At 35.3% G+C, this 11,647-nt stretch overlaps 1 pseudogene; it reads left to right on the top strand.

Annotated features, from left to right (window-relative positions):
• LOC107742929 (low-density lipoprotein receptor-related protein 4-like) overlaps positions 1 to 11,647 on the top strand; it is a 102,253-nt pseudogene that overhangs the window by 76,070 nt on the left and 14,536 nt on the right.

Genomic DNA, 11,647 nt, shown 5'->3' with positions numbered 1-11,647 from the left:
ATTATTATTATTATTATTATTATTATTTCTGCAGTTTAGCGCCATCTGCTGTCAGAGGGTGAAAGTGCGCTTTCATCCAGAGCGTCTCACATGTTCCGCCATGTGCTTCACATCTGCGCTTGTTTACATCAGCACGTGTCTTTCACACAGCATACAGCGCTGTTGTGCATTTTGACCAATTGATGGGAAAAGTATTCTTAAAATGCATTCAAAATTCTGAATAATTTGTAATATATAATTATTCACGGTATTTAGAAGTGCCCACGATAACAATATCGTGCATATTCATTACCGTAATATATGGCATTACCGAATACGGCACAAGTCTAATACACACACACACATATATTTATATATATCTTTAAGATTTTGTAATGTTTTTGAAAGAAGTCTCTTATGATTGCCAAAGCGGCATTTATTTGATCAAAAATACAGAGGGAAATTTTTGTGGAAATATTATAATTTAAAATAGCTGTTTTCTATGTGAATATATAATTTATTCCTGTGATCAAAGCTGTATTTTCAGCATCATTACTCCAGTCTTCAGTGTCACATGATCCTCAGAAATAATTCTAATATGCTGATTTGCTGCTCAAGAAACATTTATTGTCAGTGTTCAAAACCGTTATTATTACTGCTTGAATATTTTCATAGAAACTGAAACAAAATTTTCTTTGATTAATAGAACGTTCAAAAGAACAGCATTTGTTTGAAATGTTTTTTTGCAACATTATAAAAGTTTTTACTGTCACTTTTGATCATGCCTCCGTTCGGAATAAAAGTATTAATTTCTTTCTATTTTTATCACACTTATCCCAAACTTTTAGGTAGTGTATCACAGTTTCCACAAAAATATTGAGCAGCACAACTGTTTTCAACACTGATAATAATCAGAAATGTTTCTTGAGCAGTATATTAGAATGATTTCTGAAGGATCATGTGACACTGAAGACTGGAGTAATGATGCTGAAAATTCACAGGAATAAATTACATTTTAAAATGTATTCAAATAAAAACAGTTATGCTTGATTTTAATAATATTCCCAATATTACTGTTTGTACTTTATTTTTAATTAAGTGCACCTGTGGTGAGCATTAGAGACTTATGAGATTATTTATGTAGTCACCTTAATAAATAAACACATAAATAAAATATAGAATATAAAATGGAACAGAATGGAATAATTAGGGAGCGAATGTATATAATAAATAAAAAATCAAACAAATTGTGTGCAAGTACTAATGCTTTATTTTTAATTGTCCTTTTAGTTAATCTGTTGTTCTTGCCTTTGATTAGGTCTTTTCATGCCACTGCTGTTGGGTGTCTAGTGTATGAATTATTAATACACCACTGACCCCTGGAGAACAAATTAGCAAAAACAAACAAATCCTCTCTTGTGTAGTAGGTGGTTGTAATGTACTGTCATGTAATCTGACAGATGATATTCATGTCGCTTGCAGGTTGTGGTGGACACCAGTTTGGAAAGCCCTGCAGGTCTAGCTATCGATTGGCTTACACACAAACTGTACTGGACTGATGCAGGTACTGTTCTGTTATTAATTCATCTTTCACATCCTAGCATCAGATCTACGCTTGTATGCCTCTTTTCATGTAATACTTTCCATTGTTTAAGTCCATTTAAGACCAAACGCACACTACAAGACAAATACTTTGTTTTCATTTTTTTAGTTCTTGTCTTTACTTCTCACTCCATTTTCTTCTAATTTCATTGAATGTAGATGCTGTTAGTGCAACTATACTCTGAGTGACATGCTAGAAGAGCAGTGACAGGCATATGCTGCAGAGTTTCATGCCAACTAGATATTCATTTTTCCCCAGTGTTATTTAGAAAAGACTTGTTTTCGTAACTGTTTTAGGCACAGATCGGATTGAAGTTTCAAACACGGATGGAAGCATGCGCACAGTTCTGATCTGGGAGAACCTCGACCGTCCCCGGGACATTGTTGTTGACCCGATCGGAGGGTAGGTCAAGTACGGTTCAATATGCAATGTTATACAGTGTCCTCCATGAATGCAGATGGTTATATATGACTTATATATATGTGTGCCCGTCTGACCATCAAACCATCAAACAGTCTTATTAATAATGGAAATGGGCATTTTCAACAACAGAGCTAATTCCTGATGTGTGCGAGTCAACAGTCTTTTGTCACACATAATTACTTTATTGGGTCCTTCCTATAGTTATTAATAAGTATAGGAATTTGGCCTGTTCATGACCTCAGTTTCATATCCCAGTGAATCAGCAAGTCATGTTTTTTACCTATTGAGTGTTAACCGGGCAGAAGTTTTTTTTTTTTACCAAAAAAAAAAATAGCGTTTATGCATTTAGCAGATTCTTCCTAAGCGACTTGCATTGCATTTAAGGTTTGCATTTGATCAGTTCTTGCTTACCCTGGGATTCGAACCCATGACCTACTTTTTGAGCTACAGGAATGATCTAAAAGTTTTAAAACCGTACAATAAAAATTAGGTTGCAATGATAGTGACACACGTTTTTGTAATTTTATATAATTTACGTCAATTAAAGGTTAGATTTTTGTGAAAATTTTGAATGATGCTTAAAGGAATAGTTCACCTCAAAAATGAAAATGGTCATTTACTCACCCTCATGTCAGTTTCCCTGGGATTCGAACCCATGACCTACTTTTTGAGCTACAGGAATGATCTAAAATTTTTAAAAACGTACAATAAAAATTAGGTTGCAATGATAGTGACACACGTTTTTGTAATTTTATATAATTTACGTCAATTAAAGGTTAGATTTTTGAAAGGTTAGGTTTTAAAATTTTGAATGATGCTTAAAGGAATAGTTCACCTCAAAAATGAAAATGGGCATTTACTCACCCTCATGTCAGTTTCTTTCTTATGTTGAACACAAAAGAAGATATTTTGAAGAAGCAAACAGTTGTTAGTCCCCATTGTCTTCTGTAGTAGGGAAAGAAATACTGTGGAAGTCAATGGGGACCATCAACTGTTTGATGACCAGCATTCTTCAAAATATCTTCTTTTGTGTTCAACATAAGAATATCATACAGGATGAGAAAATGATGATGGAATTTTCATTTTTGAGATGAACTATTCCTTTTCAGACTTAAAAAAAGTAAAAAACTTAGCCTTTTTATCAAAGGTGCCAATATAAATGGAGGATGCTTTATAGACTATTTGACAGTATTACAAGTAGTAGTAGCTGTTGAGGTTTACACAATATAAAGAAATGATACATAACCGCTTTTGTTTCAAAATAGATTCATGTACTGGACAGACTGGGGTGCCAATCCTAAGATTGAGCGCGCTGGAATGGACGCATCCAACCGTACGGTTATCATCTCAACAAACCTGACCTGGCCTAATGGATTGGCAATAGACTATAGCACTGAGCGACTGTATTGGGCTGATGCTAGCATTAAGACCATTGAGTATGGCAACTTCGATGGATCAGGCAGACAGGTAGACATGGGTTCTTTAGTTAAACTGATTTGCAGTTCATTCCTTCTAAGGTTAAACTTTTATTCATTCTTATCCAATGAAGGTGTTGATTGGCAGTCAGTTGCCTCATCCGTTTGGGTTGACGCTCCATGAAGACAGAATATATTGGACTGACTGGCAATCCAAGAGCATCCAAAGTGCAGATAAGCTCACTGGTTTGGACCGAAGAACGCTGGCAGAAAACCTTGAAAACCTCATGGACATTCACATGTTCCACCATCACAGAACTACAGGTAAAACATCACCGGAGACTATCTCTATTGTGTATTAATGATCCTGGTAGCAAATACAATATACAATACAGTCAAAAGTTTGGACATATTGTAGCTTTGTCAGTGTAGCCACTCTTTGCTGCGGTGCATCCTGGGTGCTTTATAATCTAATTTTATCTAATGAGTTCACTTGAAAACAACAACAAGCGCAGATATAATCTGTAAAATAAAAGGCCACTTAAGGGACTTAAAGAGAGACACTTTCGTGACTGTTTCTTAACACACTTAAGTACACTTTTAAAAAAGTGCACTTTGTAATAATGTCAAATGAAAAGTTTTACTTTAAAGTGCATTTTAAATCATTGTTTTAATAATCTTTTGTCATGCTTTAAAGTGCACTTATTTTTATGTGGTGACTAACTGACATACTAAAGCACATGTGAAGTACTTAATTATAATTTTAACTTTAGTGTGTTATTCTATATCTACAGTAAGTATATTTTAAATGTACTGAATTGCAACTTCATGAGTACAAATTTGCAATTACTAATAATTGCATGACATACAAATTTCAATAGAAATGGCATTAAAGTATATTTTAATTTACCGTAAATGCTTGTCGGTACATTAAGCAGTACTTTAACCATATTTCAAAGACAATATAAATCATTATGAAATACACACACACGCAAAAATACAATAGAAGAACTTTTTGGGTTCCCCAAAGAACCTTTCAGTAAACCACTCTTAAAAGAACCATTTTTTATTAGTGCAAAGAACATTTTAATAATCTAAAGAACCGTTTTCCACTATAAAGAACCTTTTTGTTCAATTAAAAGTTTCCATGTATGTTAAAGGTTCTTCATGGAACCATTGATGCCAATGCAGGACCTTTGTTTTTAAGGGCGTAAATAAGTTTTTGTTGTACACTCAGCACATCAAATTAGGTAAAATGCCTTACAAGTATGCAATAAAAATGAATGAAATAATTTAAACATATAATTCATTTTCCAGTTAGCAGCCCTCTTCTTCTTCTTTCTCCTGTTGACAACTGAAATTCACACGCATGCCTAGCAGAAATGTGTTAAATAGGAATGTGGGTCTCTGTCGTATTCGATGTCTTGGGTTTCAGACGGCGGATTAAGGCCAGCGGTAACTGATCTTCAGTCTGGAGTCTCATTGGTGTATAATGATCCACCGAGACACCCAGAGGCCTGTTATCTGTTACATCTGATTGAACGGCCATTTCTAGCCCCCTCTCTCTCTCACCTGTCTCCACTCTTTCTGCTTTCTGTCTAAAGTCCAGACGCCCTGTTCGGTGAATAATGGCGGCTGCAGTCACCTTTGCCTCCTGGCTCCTGCTCCCAAAGCCTCAAGCTGTGCGTGTCCCACTGGTATCAACCTACAGGCGGACGGCAAGACTTGCACTCACGGTAATGCCGATAAGTCCATGCTTCTCTACCCGTCTCGAATATCTAAGAAACCAGCAATAACTTCTCATTCAGTAGCCATAACTCCACAATTGACTTGAAATTTAATGAAATGGCCGCAGGTGTTCTTTGCTTTTGGGATTCCAGGTGACATTTCAGTCCGTGGTTTTTGTTGCAAGGGCAGTCTTTGAAATTTGAGACTCATTTTGAGTCGCCTCAGGGGTTTAGGGGTCGCCGTTATGATGTGTCAGTGGTGATGATGTCATGGGGCATTTCTGAAGGTGAGAAACCATTCGGATCGCTTTCTCGTACAATTCAGTAGGGGATTTGTCTCTTTTTGCGCACTTAATTGCACAGGGGTGGGAATCTCTGGCCCTCGGGATATTTAGTCTTGGCCACTTAATGCGTTTTGATGGTGCAAATAGCTATCTGATTGACAAAGGCTATTTACAGTAGCTCCGCCCACCAAAATGACAAAAGAAACCATGAGGTAAACTGGGACAGTGGCGTGGAGAGTAAAAGTGCTGGTGTTCGGTAATATGATATAATGCGTAGCTTTGTTATCAGGGTACTTTAATAAACTGTGAATAATTCTATATACCTTATTATGAATTGTTTAGACTTTTAGAACGCATTTTTAGAATGCATCGTTTTCATCAACAGGTTTAAATTTAACAACACTGCATGTTGTGATGTGTAAAAGATACGTGTGCACTCTGACGTAAACAGACCTAACATGGAAAAGGAGTGACGGAGACGAAAAGAAAAACAATTATGCTTTAAGTCAAAATTGTGACATTAAGGCATAATTAAGAAATAAAAAGTTTAAATTATGACGGTGTTATAATTATGAAATTAAAAAAATCAAAATGGATATACGTAGTCTTTTATTTCAATTTCGAGTTAGTATTTCAGAATTTTGACTTTTTATCTCATAATTAGGACTTTTTATCTCATAATTTTTGTCTTAATATGTAAACATTTTAACAGTTGTTTCAATTTAGTATGTCATAATTTTGACTTTTTATCTCAAAATTATTATATATTAAATAATTATGAGATAGTTGAGATTGAGATACTAATTGTCATAATTAAATGTGAAAAGTACTAATGAAATAAAAAGTCGAAATTGTGACTTTAAAAGTCGAAATTGACATACTAAATTGAAGTTATGACATGAAGTTATAATTGAGATTAAAAATAAAAATTGATATAAATAGTATTTTTTACCTTTTTTATTTCATAATTTTGACTTAGTATGTCAGAACTTTGACTTTTTATGGCATAATTTCATCTGTGACATAATTATGATAAAGTCAAAAGTTTGACTTCTCTTAATTATGACTTTTAAAGTCTTAGCAAAGCATGCTTTTTTTCTTGCACGGTGGAAATGGGCTTCCATATTAAAGCTGAAATTGGATGTGGTGTCCGTACGTTGATTGGACGCACTGGTACATCGCCTGCAACGTGTGTAGCTTACGTATATTGTTACCATGCTCAAAACTAACTACTATTTTCACTTAGTGCAAATAGCCTCTGCCGGTAACATTGTCTCTTCACTGAGTTAGTTTGCGCTGAGAAAGGGAAGTTTCAGCGTTTGTGTGGAGAGGGAACCCAAGCCGTATGAGGAACGTTTGGAGCTGTGGTTTGCAGACGAGAGTTGGGCAGAAGGAACATTGTGGTCGTCCAGGTTAATGCCAAAATGTGATGTAGCGCGTGAATCATACATCTGTATGGTGAGGTAGTTTAAAGCTTACGTATGCAGCCTGAACAACCAGATGCGTTTACACTTGACCAAGTCATGTCTGAAATGCATGTCAAACCATTTCCTAAAGAGGTTTGGGTGATCGGGTTGCAGTCTGTCTAGAATGCATCTCGGAAAGCATTTTACGTTCTGTCTTTTCTTGAATGGATAGCTGTCCACTGAGTGAAAATGCATGAAGTGTACTGGTATATTGTCCTTTTTGGAGCTTGTAAATATACATCACCTTCCACTTTTGTTGAGTGGAAAAAATACACACCCTTTGTGTTTCACAGAATAAAGAATATAATATGGGTTTGGAACATCATGAGGGAAAGTCAGTGCCTGTGTTTCCATCCATATATTTTTGTGTGAATTTTGGGATATTGCATTAAAAAATGCTGGATGGAAGTCTTAAAATGGAATTCAAATAGAAAAATAAAAAAGGTAAATGGAAACACATTTACTGAATAAATTCCTCAATGCACAGCAAAAAATTCACGCGACTTTGCCTCAATAGATCATGTAATTGGATAATGGTACTACCCATGCGATGAATCTCATTGCACAGCATCTAAAATATTGCTTTAATCCTTCTAAAATACTGAAATTATTTAGTATAATTACCTTTCAGAACCGTCTCACAAGATTGTGTTCCCAAACATCAGGCATCCAAATGCAAGATAACATGACAGCATTTGTTTTTGTGTAGAAAAAAAAAAATTCACAGGCTTACATCAGCTTTATTTTTGTATTGCTGATATTTTGCTGCATTTTCCCAGAAAGTGACGATTTTGTTCTCTTTATCACATGTGCTTTATTTGCAAATGTTTTATGCAAAATTCCAATTTTCTTTCCAGAAGCTTAATTTGCAACTTTGCATGAAAACATTATTGATGCGGTTTATGACGGATGTTAATTTTTGAGTGAAATGTTCCTTTAGAAAACTACATTATTCTCTCTCACAGCAATGAACAGCTTCCTGATCTTTGCCCGGCGGACGGACATCAGAATGATTTCTTTGGACATCCCGTACTTCGCTGATGTGGTTCTGCCGGTCAGTGTGTCTATGAAGAACACCATTGCCATTGGAGTGGATGCAGTAGAAGGTGTGAGAAAATTCTCAATGTATAGACACTTTCACGTATAATGTTCATTTAGGGAACATCATTATGAATATTTTACTGCTCCTGCAGGTAAAGTGTACTGGTCAGACAGTACATTAAAGAAAATCAGCAGAGCCAATGTCAATGGTACAGAATATGAGGACATTATTTCAACTGGTAAGGAGTCTACTGTTAACCTCAAAACTACTTACAGTAATCGTATTCCTTTTCTCCAGTCACTCAACTTTTTCAGTCTTTTAAAGTGTTTCCTCCACTCTTTCAGGTCTAGTGACCACAGATGGTCTGGCAGTGGATTCAGTGGGCAGAAAAATCTACTGGACGGACACGGGGACGAACCGCATTGAGGTGGCTAATCTCAATGGCTCCATGAGAAAAGTGCTCGTGTGGCAGAACCTGGACAGCCCTCGTGCCATTGCCCTGTTCCATGAGATGGGGTAAACCATTTGCCCTTTTCACTCTGTCATTTCAGGCTAGGATTTACTTGGCTCGTATATAGTAGGCTATGTGTCATTCACCATTTACCCTTGAGAAAAACTTCTATTAACTTTTATTAAAAGAATATACTTAAGTATGAACTGAATGTAATGTTTTCAGACATGTTTAATTACATGTTAATCATAATTGAATGATAATGTATTATAGTTTAGGGATGCACGATATTGGATTTTTGCCGATATCCGATATGCCGATAATTTTCAACTCATTTTGGCCGATTGCCGATACCGATATATAATTATTTTTTAATTTTGGTTAGTTTTTAACAATAACTTATTTGTTAGAATTAAATAAAAAATAATGAAGTTATTTTATAATGACAGTACATTGAAGATTTGAAAATAACTATAAATAAACTATATATTAATCATTCCATTTTTTTTCAGAAAGTAAGTAACAGTGGTAACCTTAGCATTTTATTTTATGATTTAACATTTGTAAATTGTCTAAAGCAAAAGTTGTAAAAATTCTGAAAATCTTTTAGAGCTCATAATTAGTTTAAAAATATAACATTAATGAATAAATCAGTATATAAAATTATTTAATTTAAGTGTCGTGTTTGTGTTTGTGTTTTTTTCCCCCATGTAAGCTATAGATTCTGACCTTTAAATCAAAACATACTCATGATTTTATGGCACCAGTTACTGCTTTATTTAATCAGAAACACAGTCTAAATATTATTTGTGCATTTTGATTTCATTTTATTAGAAGTAGGCCAACAGCTCCCCCTACGGAATTAAAACTCCTTACTGGGCGGGCATTAGGACCCGGGGGAGGCTGCCACTGCTGCCGCTGCACGTGCTATTACGGTTTACTCTATCATACACCGAACACGTCATTCTGTACGTGCATTCTCAGTTTAAATGCAGCGATCCAAAACAGTGAATCCAACCACCGTTCAGGCAAAACTTTGCTTCAAGAATGAGCCAGAATGCTGACGTGATCTAATCGCTAGCACACCCTGAACACATGTGAGTTTGTGTATTCCTCTTATCGGCGAGACATATCGGCATAATTTTTCATATCGGGCCGATGCCGATATTTACATTTAAAGCCATTATCGGCCGATACCAATATTGGTCCGATAATATCGTGCATGCCTAGTATTAAATACATTTAGCTGAACTCTAGAGTGCTTTTGACCAACTTAAGAAGGACTTAAGCACATATATACAGTGCCCTCCATAAGTATTGGAACAGTAAAGACAAAATTGCTCTTGTTTGCTGTGGAGTCAATAAATCTGTAAATATGTCTAAAAGATGAATATGAGACAAAACTACAAATTGTCACATTTTATTATTGGGTGTTTCAACAAATACATGTTTTACCAACTAGCAAGATCAACACTTTTAGAGTTTCATCCCCCTATCTGATGTGAGCATAAGTATTGGGACAGTTGCCTCACATATCTCTCTAAGTGATCAGCGGTGTCCTGTTGCATTAATTGTTTAGGTATTAAAAGCAGGGAATATGTCGTATCAGTTATATCCATTGCTTTTGAATTCTGAGTCTTGCATTCAATGACGACACACACAAACCAGGATGAAGACAAGGGAGCTGACTTCGAGAGAAAAGCAAGCAATTTAGATGCTAAAAGAAAAGAGGAAGTCAATTAGAGCTATAGCAGAAACAAAGGGCATGAAGAAATCAAGAGTTTGAATCTATGAGAGTAAAAAAAACATGCACAGACAAATCCAAATTAAACCCTGCAGCTCGTGACGACACATTGATGTCCTAAGACACGAAACGATCGGTTTGTGCCAGAAACCGATCTTGGCTACCAATGTTCAAGAAAATGCAACCAGACTCATCAGAAAGCGCTTCATATTGCATCAGGACAATGACCCAAAACACCCTGCCAGTTCAGTCAAGGAGTTTATCAGGGCAAAGAAATGTAAAGTCTTAGACTGCCCAAATCAATCTCCAGATTTAAATCCGACTGAACATGAATTTCACCAGATGAAGAGAAGACTAAAGGAAGAAACTGCCCAAAACTAGCAACAGTTGGTATTGGCTGTATTAAAGGCTTGGAAAAGCATTTCAAAGGATGAGACCAAGAGTCTGGTGATGTCTATGTGTCGCAGACTCACTGCTGTGATTGCACGCAAGAGATCTGCAACTAAATAATAGCTTTTAATCTTTTACATCTGCCTTAAGTTCAACTGTCCCAATACTTATGCTCACATCAAATAGTGGGATGAACTCTAAAAGTGCTGTCCTTTTGATTTGGTAAAGCATGTATGTGTTGAAACAGCTAATAATAAAATGACATTCTGTAGTTTTGTCTCATATTCATCTTTTAATCATATTTGCAAATGTCTTTACTCCACAGCAAGCAGAGCAATTTTGTCTTTACCGTTCCAATACTTATGGAGGGCACTGTATATGTAATTACGTAATTACTTTTATTGTTTTTGAAATATGGTTAAAGTACTGTTTAATGTACTGACAAGCATTTATGGTAAACTAAAATATACTCATGCAATTTTTATCGAAACTTGTCATTTAAATACGTATATTTCTAATTAGTATACATTTTTGCAATTTTACTTGTAATTGTAATATACTACGAATGCACTACAGTTGAAATCAAGCACTTTGCATGTGCTTTAGTATGTTAGTCAACACATCAAAAATAAGTGTACTTTAAAGCATGACAAAAATGTACTAGTAAAACTTTTAATTTGCTATTATAAAGTGCACTTTTTAAAAGTGTACTTAAGTGTGTAAAGAAACAGTCATGAAAGTGTCTCTCTTTAAGTCACTTAAGTGGGCTTTTATTTCATTAATATATTATCTGCAAGTACAATGTTTTAGGAATTAAGTGCACATTTAATACAAATAAGTGCAGTGATTTTTCACAAATGTAGGACTGAATGAGCGAATGAATGAGTGAGGACTTCAGAGGCAGGTGGAATTTATAATAAACTTTATTAATATTCTGGTTCTTTAATGCATTTGATTGGACAGTTTAATCCTTTTTTGGCTAAGAAGACGGAGAGACTGTAAATGCAGCAAATTTTGTCAAACTTTATAATTACACTAGCATATAGATGTCGTCCATGCTAATAGACAGATTTAATTTTCATACTTTCATTTTCATACAAGGTCCAGGGGTCAGTTGCAAGAG

Source organism: Sinocyclocheilus rhinocerous, unplaced genomic scaffold (genome assembly GCF_001515625.1).
Source record: "Sinocyclocheilus rhinocerous isolate Xijiao unplaced genomic scaffold, SAMN03320098_v1.1 scaffold3059, whole genome shotgun sequence".
Classification (NCBI taxonomy): Eukaryota; Metazoa; Chordata; class Actinopteri; order Cypriniformes; family Cyprinidae; genus Sinocyclocheilus; species Sinocyclocheilus rhinocerous.
This window is presented reverse-complemented; position numbering and strand designations above follow the sequence as displayed.